We start from the raw sequence: 11,436 nt of genomic DNA on the forward strand, positions 1-11,436 counted from the left end.
ATAAAATTTTCAGTTTTGTGACATAGTCTCAAATAATTCAAAATTAAACTTTTCTGAAATGTTTGGTATAAACGAGTATCAAAAAGGATAATTCATAAGGCGCGTTTGCCTTTCTCGTATTTTTAAAGCTCATAGCTCAGTGATCTGTGAAAGGATTTATATAATCTAACTACCAATAGAATCGAAATTTTTCAATTTAAACGTGTATAGCAAAAGCATTGAAGTATTTCAATAGTACACTATTGAAAAACCTGTCTCATTTGCTCCATGTCAACACCATGTCAGAACGCGTTCTAAGGAAGAGAACAAAATATCTGCTGCTGTACAACAAATCGTCCGGGAAAAATGTTCCGAAAAGTGGTGAATATCGCAGTGAGTTCCTCAATTTGGTCCTTGTGAATGCTAGAAACGAATCCCTTCAGCATATTGATAGTTTCTTTCAATAAATTATGCAAATCCGAAATGAAATAATCGACATTAAAATTCTGAATGCGGCTATTTTTATAGCCGTTAGGACCGCTCATTAGTGAGAAAGCTACAAACGAAATCACATAAAAGGAAATCTCTTAACAAAAATTCAATCAGTTTGGATTCAATCGCCACTGCGAGCAGATGTGTTTTGTGTCGTCTGCACGCTTTCGACAAGAGCGATTACGTCACAGCTGCCAGTCATTAGCATTGGGAAAAAAACAACGGTGGAGAGCATTGCACAATATCAGCCGTTCTAATGGCTCTAAAATTTTTCTAAAGAACTATTAGGATTTGTTGTTCGCAAATCGTAGGGAAATATCCTCAGTTTACGGCAAATCAAGAACAGTTTGCTTAAATTTGTGCACTTTTCGCTGTGTGAAATTCACAGTAATCGAGATCAAGTGAAGCCTTTTTTGCAAAAAATGTTTTAGAGTTTAATGTCGTAGAGAATTGCGCAATTTGACCTTTCTGAATGCTAGAAACGAGTCCCTTCAGCATATTGATAGTTTCTTTCAATAAATTATGCAAATCCGAAATGAAATAATCGACATTAAAATTCTGTATGCGGCTATTTTTATAGCCGTTAGGACCGCCCATTAGTGAGAAAGCTGCAAACGAAATCACATAAAAGGAAATCTCTTAACAAAAATTCAATCAGTTTGGATTCAATCGCCACTGCGAGCAGATGTGTTTTGTGTCGTCTGCACGCTTTCGACAAGAGCGATTACGTCACAGCTGCCAGTCATTAGCATTGGGAAAAAAAACAACGGTGGAGAGCATTACACAATATCAGCCGTTCTAATGGCTCTAAAATTTTTCTAAAGAACTATTAGGATTTGTTGTTCGCAAATCGTAGGGAAATATCCTCAGTTTACGGCAAATCAAGAACAGTTTGCTTAGATTTGTGCACTTTTCGCTGTGTGAAATTCACAGTAATCGAGATCAAGTGAAGCTTTCTTTGTTTTTGCGAAAAATGTGAAAAAGGGGAATGCGTGTATAATTCATACAATTGATATTCGGAAGTGTTAAGGAACATGTCAGTTGTTTTCGTATTCACGATATCCAGTTATGTCTCTGACATTACCCACCCGCCTTTTTTGAAGCGACGCGAACAGATTTCAACTTAAAAAAGTTGTTGATTTTGCATTGCGATTATTGTTTTGCTTTCAACTGTCTCCGGCATTTGACAGCATTCAAAACAACATATTTTTCAACTACTTGAATATATGCAAATCAAAAACCATTTTGGTTGAATCAAAAAGAAATTAGTTAAATCAACTATCGCAGAAATCAACAACTGCGATATCGCAATTTTATGATCGAAGGGTTCTCCGTGTACCATTGTCAGGATGACCATGCCAGAAAAGTCATAAATACAAATAGTTTAGTCAAGCCGTAGTCTTTGCTGTCTAGTAATTTATACAATACAGATGGTGAATAGTCATATACAAGGATGGCTTTTATCGTATCAAAGAACGCTCGCTCGCAACTCTTCCACGATTGAATCAGTGCCATCAAAGAGAATTGGAAATCATCGCAACAACCAAAAACCCGGCATGGCTCATTTAACATAGAATCGACACCAGTGCGAGAGCGAATTTCTCTCGATGACATTTCTGAGAATCAAAGGTTGGCACGCCGCTGTGGGGATCTTCTCTGAAGCAAAAAACGGTCGCTTATTCTCGTTTCGCGATCCGATTCTATACAGGCAGTTGATAATTCCGATAGAATCATTTCACTATTGCCGCTTATTCTAACTATGTGCGTATAATCTTTGTATAAGTTTGTTTCTATGAAAATGTCAGTGAATGCTCCACACAATGGTTTTGAAATATTGCAACCTAGTATGAGAATCATCAAGTTAAATCATCGACTCGATTTTCTGCGATAATTGTCAACTTGCGATTCTCTCTTGGGAAATTCCACACAGCAACGATCATTACCAGACTGTATTTTGTTTAAGGGCCGTGAAATACTCAGAGTATGAAGTGGAGCGAAGGAATGTAGAAAAATTCTCTCGCGGTTCATGCATTGAGAGACTCGAGTTCTTGTAGCATCTTCTATCGGATTGAAAATGTTGTATACAATATAGATAGCAATATAGCAGCTTCTGTGAAATTTTCGGCAATCACCAACACTGGTCATATATCATGATTGTTGCTACTATTTAAGCGTATAGTTGAAATGACAATGGAAAACAGGATACGGTTACTATGGTATTTTGCTCAGTGTAGTTTCAACGCTGTTGAAGGTTTGCACAAGCCCCCGTTTCATTTATTCATTCATTAGAGTAAGCGTTGAGTTTTCAAACATTTGAGTGAAAAAAAATACTTCTAGCAGTTCAGTGCGTTTTCATTTTTGGAATTTCTTATTGAATTTAAGAATGCAAGAATACGTCGTTTTTCATTACCGTTTCTAGATCCGGCTTTTGAAATCATGAATCATCAATCATAGTTGTGCTCAATAGTAATTTTGTGGTTTAATTATGCTAAGTGAGAGATCCTACATAAGGATATAAAAATTGTTCAATTTTGACTCCAATGCGGTCAAATTTAACGGTTTTCAAACTCTTTTTTTGCCCTTCCTAATTAAAAGAGAGGAGTATGATTTTAATTAATGAATCCTTTTATATAAACATTAACGAAAAAGAATTTATTTATTTTGAGTGCAAAAAACTTAAACTTTGAGTAAGAGTAATCATTAAAATTGTGAAAAAAATATTTATTCCTTATTTTGAGTAAAATATACTCAAATTTTAACAGCTTCGTCCCTTACTCAAAAATGAGTAGATAGGTGGTCACTCAAGTTCAGAGTACGTGCACTTTTTAATGAATTTGAGTGGTGTGTCACTCAATTTTGAGTTATGTTCAATGAGAGTGTTCAGTTTTCTCAAGCAAAAACGACATATGACAACATTATATCCAAAGGAAACGAGCAATTGAACTTTATATTTAAAGTTTCATTGACTCCGGCAATTTTTCCTGTTGTTTTACATGGTTTGCGGTTACTGCTTGAATCTGTTGAATATATACAATGGCGGTATGGTATGGCGGAATTTTTTCCCCGGCATCCGGAATGGCGTGCGAGTGGTACGTATGCAACTACGTAAGGCAATTCCATCTTACATCATTTGTGGTAAAGGCGGGACACATCCGCGTAAAACGTTGATTACCTATGAAACTACAGTTTCGTATGCAACGCAATAATGACTGTTGAAGTATGGTAACACCTTTTTGACCTTTTAGTATGATTCAACAATTGTTTGGATACCTTCGCAAAACATGTGTAAAATTTGATGAACATGAAAGACACTTGAAAAGTGCGGGAATCAAGCTTCTTAGGATCTGATCAAAATTATAGGTTCACATTGTAAACCACCCATAAAAACAAGTTTGCTTCAAATAATTTGATAATTTATTCTCAAGCTGAAAATAGTCAGTAACTACGATTTCCCGTAAGGCGTCTGGAACCTGTTGAAGTAGTCAAATGTCATTTCGGATACATTCAAACAATAAATTGCTTCGTTTGATTGGCTAGAAATTCCTAGTTTGATGACAATATATTAAGCTATAGTGATAGCAATGATGATGATATAAGAGTACGCATGTCTGTCGTGTCAAATTTGGATATTGGGCATCCTGTTCCAGTCCTAGTTCGGTTGGTGCAAATCCAAAAAGTTAAACTTGTAGGTTATGAGAGTTTCTGAATCTGACACCAGTCACGTTAAACGTCCCCAGAGGGACGAGTTCCCGACCGATGGCTCGCGGCACCTTGTACAGCTACGTACATTCTCGATTTCTTTAGAATAATCTTTCGTTTTTATTAATTTGGCACTGATGACACACAATTTAAAATAATATAACTGTTTCAAATCTTTCTCGAAAGGTTTGTTTATTTATTATAGGGCTCCTTGGTAACAAGTTCGTAGCATGACACTCGGCCCTCCGGGGCTCGGTTCAAAAGTCGGTTTTCACAGTGATTGCATAACCTTTCTATATGAGAAAGGCAAAAATATAGGAAAATAATTGTTAAACACTATCTAGGATTCTAAAGAAAATGTTAGGATCCGGAATTATGGGATAAAATGAGCAAAAAAATTATGAAAATAAGTGCACCGACTTTTTTCGGGGATGGCTGAACCGATTTTTACAAATTTGGATTCATATGAAAGGTCTTGTGGTCCCATACAAAATTACTGAATATTATTTGGATCTGACTTCCGGTTCTGGAGTTATGGGGTAAAATGTGCAAAACAATGAAAATATGTGTTCTAACTTTTCTCAAAGATAGCGCGACCGATTTTTACAAACTTAGGTTCAAATAAAAGGTCCTGTGGTCCCATAAGTAATTCCTGAATCCGGATCCAACTTCCGGGTCCGGAAATATAGGATAAAGTGTATTAAAAATTGTATACCATCACTGAAAAGGGCAAAAACCGTAAAAATTTCAAAATCGACTTCAAATCTTCTCCAATTGATAGTTTTTTTCAGTAAACGGTCAATCAAACCGATTTCGTTTATTCTTTTAAGAGTCGAAGAAAATTATTTTGAAGAATACCACAATATTACATATGATATTATGATTGATATGAGAAAGGCATCACCACTAGATGGATTAAAACAGGTTTTTAAATTACAGGCAACATACATTAGTTTTTCTTCGCCGTAGCATCCACCATACATAGTATTTTAAACTAATATAATATATTTGGAATACAGTCACAATGGTTAGAATTTTATGAAACATATTACTACTAGTTTCCTTAAATATCATATTAGTATTACGGTGTTCATTAGTTTGTATAAACACTGTTTTTATCAAAAGATTCCTTATTATAAATTACAATCCGGAAAAAGAAATATTTTGTATATACTGTACATCATTTTATCACTATTTCTGTTTTTTTTTTGTATCAGTTCATCACTTGTTTCAAAGTAAGATAACTGGCTATTGGTTGAACTCATGATAGAGGAAGGAGGCTAACATAAAAAATAAAATTAAATTAAAACTCCAATGGTCTTAATGAAATGTTAAAGAAGTTTCATGTAGGTCACAACAAGCAGGAAGGTCAAGACAAGCAAGAAGGTCGCGAACATTGGGACAGTGGATAGTCTACCTTGGGTACGCAAGAAATTTATTAGTATAGATCTGACAGTACGATACTCCACGCATGTCCAAACAACATGGTCAATATCGCTAATATAATGTGCATCTAACGTGTAGTGATTGGACATGAGTCTGGACATCACACGAATGAAATCCCTACTCACATCCAGTCCCCTGAACCATGCCTTTGGCGATATTTTAGGAATTATTGAGTGCATCTACTGACCCAGATCATATTTATCCCAAGAAGATTGCCTGCTGGCAAGTGTTCTTTGTTGAGACACGCTATAAAATTCGTTATGAGCCATAAATTTCACCCTCATTAGCACCACTTTTGGCTAAAATATAGGCTCTTTCATTAGCTGGAATACAGCAATAAGCTGAGACCCAGACTATAGTGATTCGATAATTATTATTCAATATGTCGTTCAGGCACTATTTTATTTTGCAAAAAAAAAAACGGTTCATTTTGCCAGCAGTGTTCGAACGAATGGCTTCTATTGCGCTCAAACTATCTGTGTAGAGGAAATAATGGTTTGGAGATAATGTGACGACTACACTCAAGCTATAATGAACTGCTGCTAATTCTGCTGTACACATACGATCATTATATTGCTCGCTGGTATGGTCAGTGCTTGAATCGAATCGACTGTTTGGTGCCCATATAATTCAAACAGGATATTGAGGATTGAAGCAGTGCAACGCAAATTTGTGAGATATGCATTGAGACTTTTACTGATGCCATCATATGAGGATCGTTGCCGTCTCCTAAGCATTGAACCCTCTGGGATTTCAGAAGGACATATGCTCAAGCTACATTCACGGAAAAATTGCTTCTTGGTGCTGTTGACTGTATAGAAACGTCTGAATGTGGAAAAGGTCCCAAAATGCCCCAAGCTGCCGTCGTCGACATTTTTCACCTCTTTAAAACGATTCATCCATTCACAAGCTTTTTCGACTTTTGCATGTATATCGCCGTGGCGGCTCGGGAGCACAAAAACAATGCTTCGAAGCGTACGCGGTGCTCATCTTGGAAAATTACTGAGATCGAATTGTAAACAACCATCAGCTAATTTATTTTCGCATTGCATGAAGGACACTACTGCCCTCACACCATTCCACTTTACCGATCGCGAGTAATCGTGACCACACTCTTATGTACCAGACTGTAAGTACTACCAATCTTCTAGTGGACTCCAGCCCCTCCTAATAGATATGGTTAAATTTGATGCGTAAAATCTCAGAACCGCTCATATATTCGAATATTCTCCAGAAGAAAAAACAAGCTTTTTACTTTGTCTGCTATGGTTTCTAAATGTTTTATTCAACAAACAAATCTATCATTTGATTGCAAATCACCTTTACCTTTACATTCGAAACGAAAGTTGTTGGAAATCGGTTAAACTGTTTTCAATGTATTCGAACGGCTGATTCACAACATTGACGAATCCAAACCACTGCATTTCGTCTATTCGTCTTTAAACGAGAATAGGACTTTTCGTTCGTACGAATGAAGCTACACATTTCATTCGAAATTAAACTGACATACATTCTAGAGTTTTGCGTATGGTAAATTAAGAAAATTTGAGTAATTTCTTCATGGCTTAGCGTTTATTTGAAGAATTTCACTGATATTTAAATATTTTGTGGTAAACGAGTCGACTTCATTCGAGTGATAACAATAATGCCTTGTTCGGAAGTATGTATTCGTCGAATGGAAGATACGGACTTAAACAAGAATAAGGGTGTATATCTGTAAGGTAAGAAATTATTCAATAATCGAGTGAAGTTTTCAAACTAATCGATAAAATTTCAATCGCTTATCAGGATTATTAAACAATTACTCGATTAACTGATTATAATTATAAGAATTTTCGAATTCCTTGGTAGTTTTTTCAAAGGGCCGTGTGAGCAAAAGACAATTTCTCTTTATTTACTTTCCTTTTTAGTCATTGTGATGCAATTATAAAAGTTGTGGAGATTTTACAATTCAGTCGAAGGTTTCGGGTATTAATTAATACAAAAAGTTAAGTGGTAAATGTGAAAGCCGCTTAGTAATTATTAGAAGAGAAATTACACTAAGAAAAACTGTTACTTGCTCTTACGGCCATTTGAAACATCAAACGAGAATTATTCGATTATCTGGATTATATTAAATAATAATTTCAATATTAATTATTAATTTTAATGTTAATTAATTTAAATATTATATGCATAATACTTTCAAACCCTCAGCACCATAGAACATGTTCAGTAGCTTGAACATGCAACTTATTTTAATTTATTTCAATATAACCTTCGCAAGAGATTTTTATGTAATATTACAGTTTTCTTGGAATTAAAGTATTTACTTTCGTCCCTGGTGGATAGCGCTTAAAGTAAGTTCGGTGTTGACGAACTGCAGCAATAACTGAGTTCTACTCTATGAAAAGGTTTTCAGACCATCACATCTGCGAGCGGTTCGAGACATTTTTGGTAGATTTCAAAAATGCATACATATAAGTTGTTGATAGAGATGGTCGGGTTTGAAAAGATTCTTACTCGGCCATCTCTAGTTGTTGACACCGTAACACTGTTCAAAGTAAAGATAAAACTAACAAACTATAGTACCCTGTAAGGTCACAGAAACAATTCCAAGCATTTTGTGTTACATTTGATTTATAAAATTCAATTCAATGGATTACTGTAAAACTTCGATGAAACCCTTTAAAGAGTAAAATAAACACGTACGTTTTTGCTGCAGGCGATATGAACAATGTAATATTGATCCAATTGTGAAATTTTTGCCATATCACTCCACGAGCGAGAAATATTCCGGATTATTATCGCCACATTTTGACGTTCGGTGCTAATTTTTATGATGTAAAAAACATTTTTTGTAGTTCGACTATTCAAATTTTGCATCGAGATAATACTGATTTGATTACGTCTTCTAGCGATTTTTATTAAAATGAAATCAATCATCTATGTTAAATTATTTTTTAACTAAATTTTGATATTTATACTTACGAGTTCTTGTAGCAGATTTTTTGTAGTCTTGCTTTGTAGTTGGGGGACGTTATTGTGTGTAACTTATACCTGTGTGATAAACAACAAGATCTTAATTTATTCTACATGTTTTTGTCTGCCATTTACAAATATATTCTACTGATTTCAAAATTGAACTGTACAGGACAATAACAAAAAATGATTCTTAAAACAACTTTTGTCTGGCATTGAAAAAAATATTTCTTTTCTCTCCTAAATGACTTTCACTTTCAATGCAATAATATTTACATTTATCGGCTTTTGACGTTACCAACAGCGTTGCCAGGTTGCCAGGTTGCCAGATTTGTCTGGCAAATGCCAAATTTTTCTCGTTTCGCCAGACACTCAAACTAACCAGATCTTTTGCCAGATTTCCTAAATTTTCACAGATTTTCCAAGTTTTCCTGAATTTTGTCAGATTTCGCTAGATCTTTACGGTTTTTGGCCTCTATACGATAAATGGGGAGACCTTTTTTTTATTTTTGGATAACTGAAAGTGAAGCCCGACAAAAATTTTCTTTTTATATAGTAGACCCAAGAGTGCCTATAACCAGAGTGACGACATGTCATCCATAATGCTGGCAACAAATTAAAAACATTCCATTAGCTTTACATTGAATTGACAGGTCGTTTGCTCGTTTGGAACTGGTAGCTGTCATTCCAAATAAACAGCTGTCGCCACTCTGATTATAGTCACTCTAACCCAAACAAATCCAGATAAATTTTAGAGTTTTGACAGCTTTTTGACAAAATAACCTGGCAACTCTGGTTACCAATTACTCTGAAGCAGAGAATAGAGATGCCGATTTTTCAGTATTATACACCGATAAAAATCAGCATTTTGTCTAGGATCCCCATCGGGCCTCCAATGGTTTATGACAGGTGGCATGATTTTCTGTGTGAGTGCGCTTGTCATTTTATTTGGAAAATAAGAAGATATTGGGAAGAAAAGTGTAAACATCAAACGTTTCAGAATCATCAATCGAATCACGTCCAGTTACTATAACCGAGAACAAAATTTATTTCTTATTTACCAAAACGAGATTATTTGATTACTTGGAGAAATTGAGTTACACACCTGAAAACACCACATATTAGCTCTGATATAGAATTTTGCGCCATGTTTTGTTCCGATGTTCACTTGCGTGGATCCCAGTGCCATACTTAATTTCGTGAGAAAATTACAAACACAGCCAAAATCACTCTATCTCGCCACCAGTGTTAATTCTACATTGCCAGACCCTGTCAGCTTGAAGCGAAATCAATCTTCAAGTCAGCAACGCTATTCAACACATCACGTCAATTGTATGGGTGCGTAGTACTGCTATTTTGGCGCGCACGTATTTGACATTTCTTTTTCCTATTCTATGTACGAGATTACATGCGGACTCGCAAGAGGGCGCCATGCTCGCCAAAAAAGGATGTTGCCAATGATCTATTCGAGAAATGTGATAGCTGGATATCTTGTTAATATGATGTGTTTGACAACGTGCATCAGAAAACAACACGCGTCTGATCGCTACATGACTCTTAACTATGACAATGTTTGTTTAAGTTTGAAAAAAATATCAAGTTACAGTATGAACAGTAACAGTCTAAAAAAGTTAAAATTACTCAGAACTATTTTTAAGAATTTATCAAGTTTGTTATTTTCTCATCCCACGAAACAGGCACGTACCCAAAATAATTTCCGAGGGGGGGGGGGGGGGTCTTAGAACATGTTTATAAATTTCCATAGTTACTTTAAACATTTTGGTTGTAAAATCGATTGTTGGAAATCATCCATTCTATAAGACTATTCCCACCGGAGCGTGAGTAAAAGTAATCGGCACCGGCAGCTACTAAACTGGTTGAGAAATAGATATCCAGTCGTTCGGTTATGAGCGGGTTATTAAATTTAGTAACGCTCTCTAACCATACACTTAGAAAAATATTATGGTAACAGTTACTATATAGAGGGCCAACCTGACCATGCGAGTATAGTGGTTTTCAGCCGACTATTAAATCAGATGATTTCAACGGCTCTAGAATATTAATATTGAACAGTATATTGTATGAAAAACTAATACGATTGAGACGGTTAAGCTAACCATGACCGAATCTTTATTTACATTGTAGTTTTCGCTATGACTAGAGCCATGGTATTTTTGACATTTCACTTCTAGTTATTTCGAAACTAAAGGCAGTGGTTGATTCAACAATGCTAAAGATCAGCAGAACATGAGCTAATGTTAAAAAGTTGTATGAATTTGAAATCTAGAACAAGAACAACAAAATAGTTTCATTGAATTCTATTTTATTTTAGCATCAAATCAAATGATGATGCGTCTGGTGAAATATTGATTATCAACGTAGACACGGAGCAGCATTGCTTGGTTGCAACTGTTGATCCCAGGCTCTGTTCGGTGGAGTTTTTTCTGAAGCAGGAATGGGCATCATGGAAAAATTTAATAGCCAAGTCCAGATGCAAACCTCAATATCCACCTGCCATATATTGTTATTTTTTCCGTCGGATTCGAGCGATTTGAATCCGGGAATCGGATGATATTCGTCGTTTTCATCAATCGCTTAATGTTGTTTCTACAGCGAAATTATTCTAACGAATAATAAAAATTATACAGGACGTCGATTTCACTAGGAAACAGCCGTTACCGCAAAATTGTTGAAAAATTTAATTTCAACGATGGAAACTAGTAAGGCTACAAAATTTACTCACCTGCAAGACCTTCCAAATTGCACAATATACTTTTTTTCAAATCAATCATTGATGTGTTACGAAATTGTCTGCTGTATTGTAATTTTATGTGACAATAACAAAGTACATCCGTTTAT

General features: G+C 35.4%; 1 protein-coding gene across 5 annotated transcripts in view; it reads right to left on the minus strand.

Moving 5' to 3' along the window:
• The window catches only part of LOC131433046 (cullin-2), a 46,550-nt gene extending 37,708 nt beyond the window's left edge, over positions 1 to 8,842 (minus strand). For 3 of the 5 annotated variants that reach the window (XR_009230014.1, XR_009230013.1, XM_058599775.1), the window contains exon 1: positions 8,587 to 8,842. The gene's annotated coding sequence lies outside the window, so the exon portion shown is untranslated. The remainder of the gene's footprint in view (positions 1 to 8,586) is intronic. The other 2 variants (XM_058599776.1, XM_058599777.1) reach the window with 2 other exon arrangements.
• Positions 8,843 to 11,436: the final 2,594 nt, after the last annotated feature.

Source organism: Malaya genurostris, chromosome 2 (genome assembly GCF_030247185.1).
Source record: "Malaya genurostris strain Urasoe2022 chromosome 2, Malgen_1.1, whole genome shotgun sequence".
In the NCBI taxonomy this organism is placed as follows: domain Eukaryota; kingdom Metazoa; phylum Arthropoda; class Insecta; order Diptera; family Culicidae; genus Malaya; species Malaya genurostris.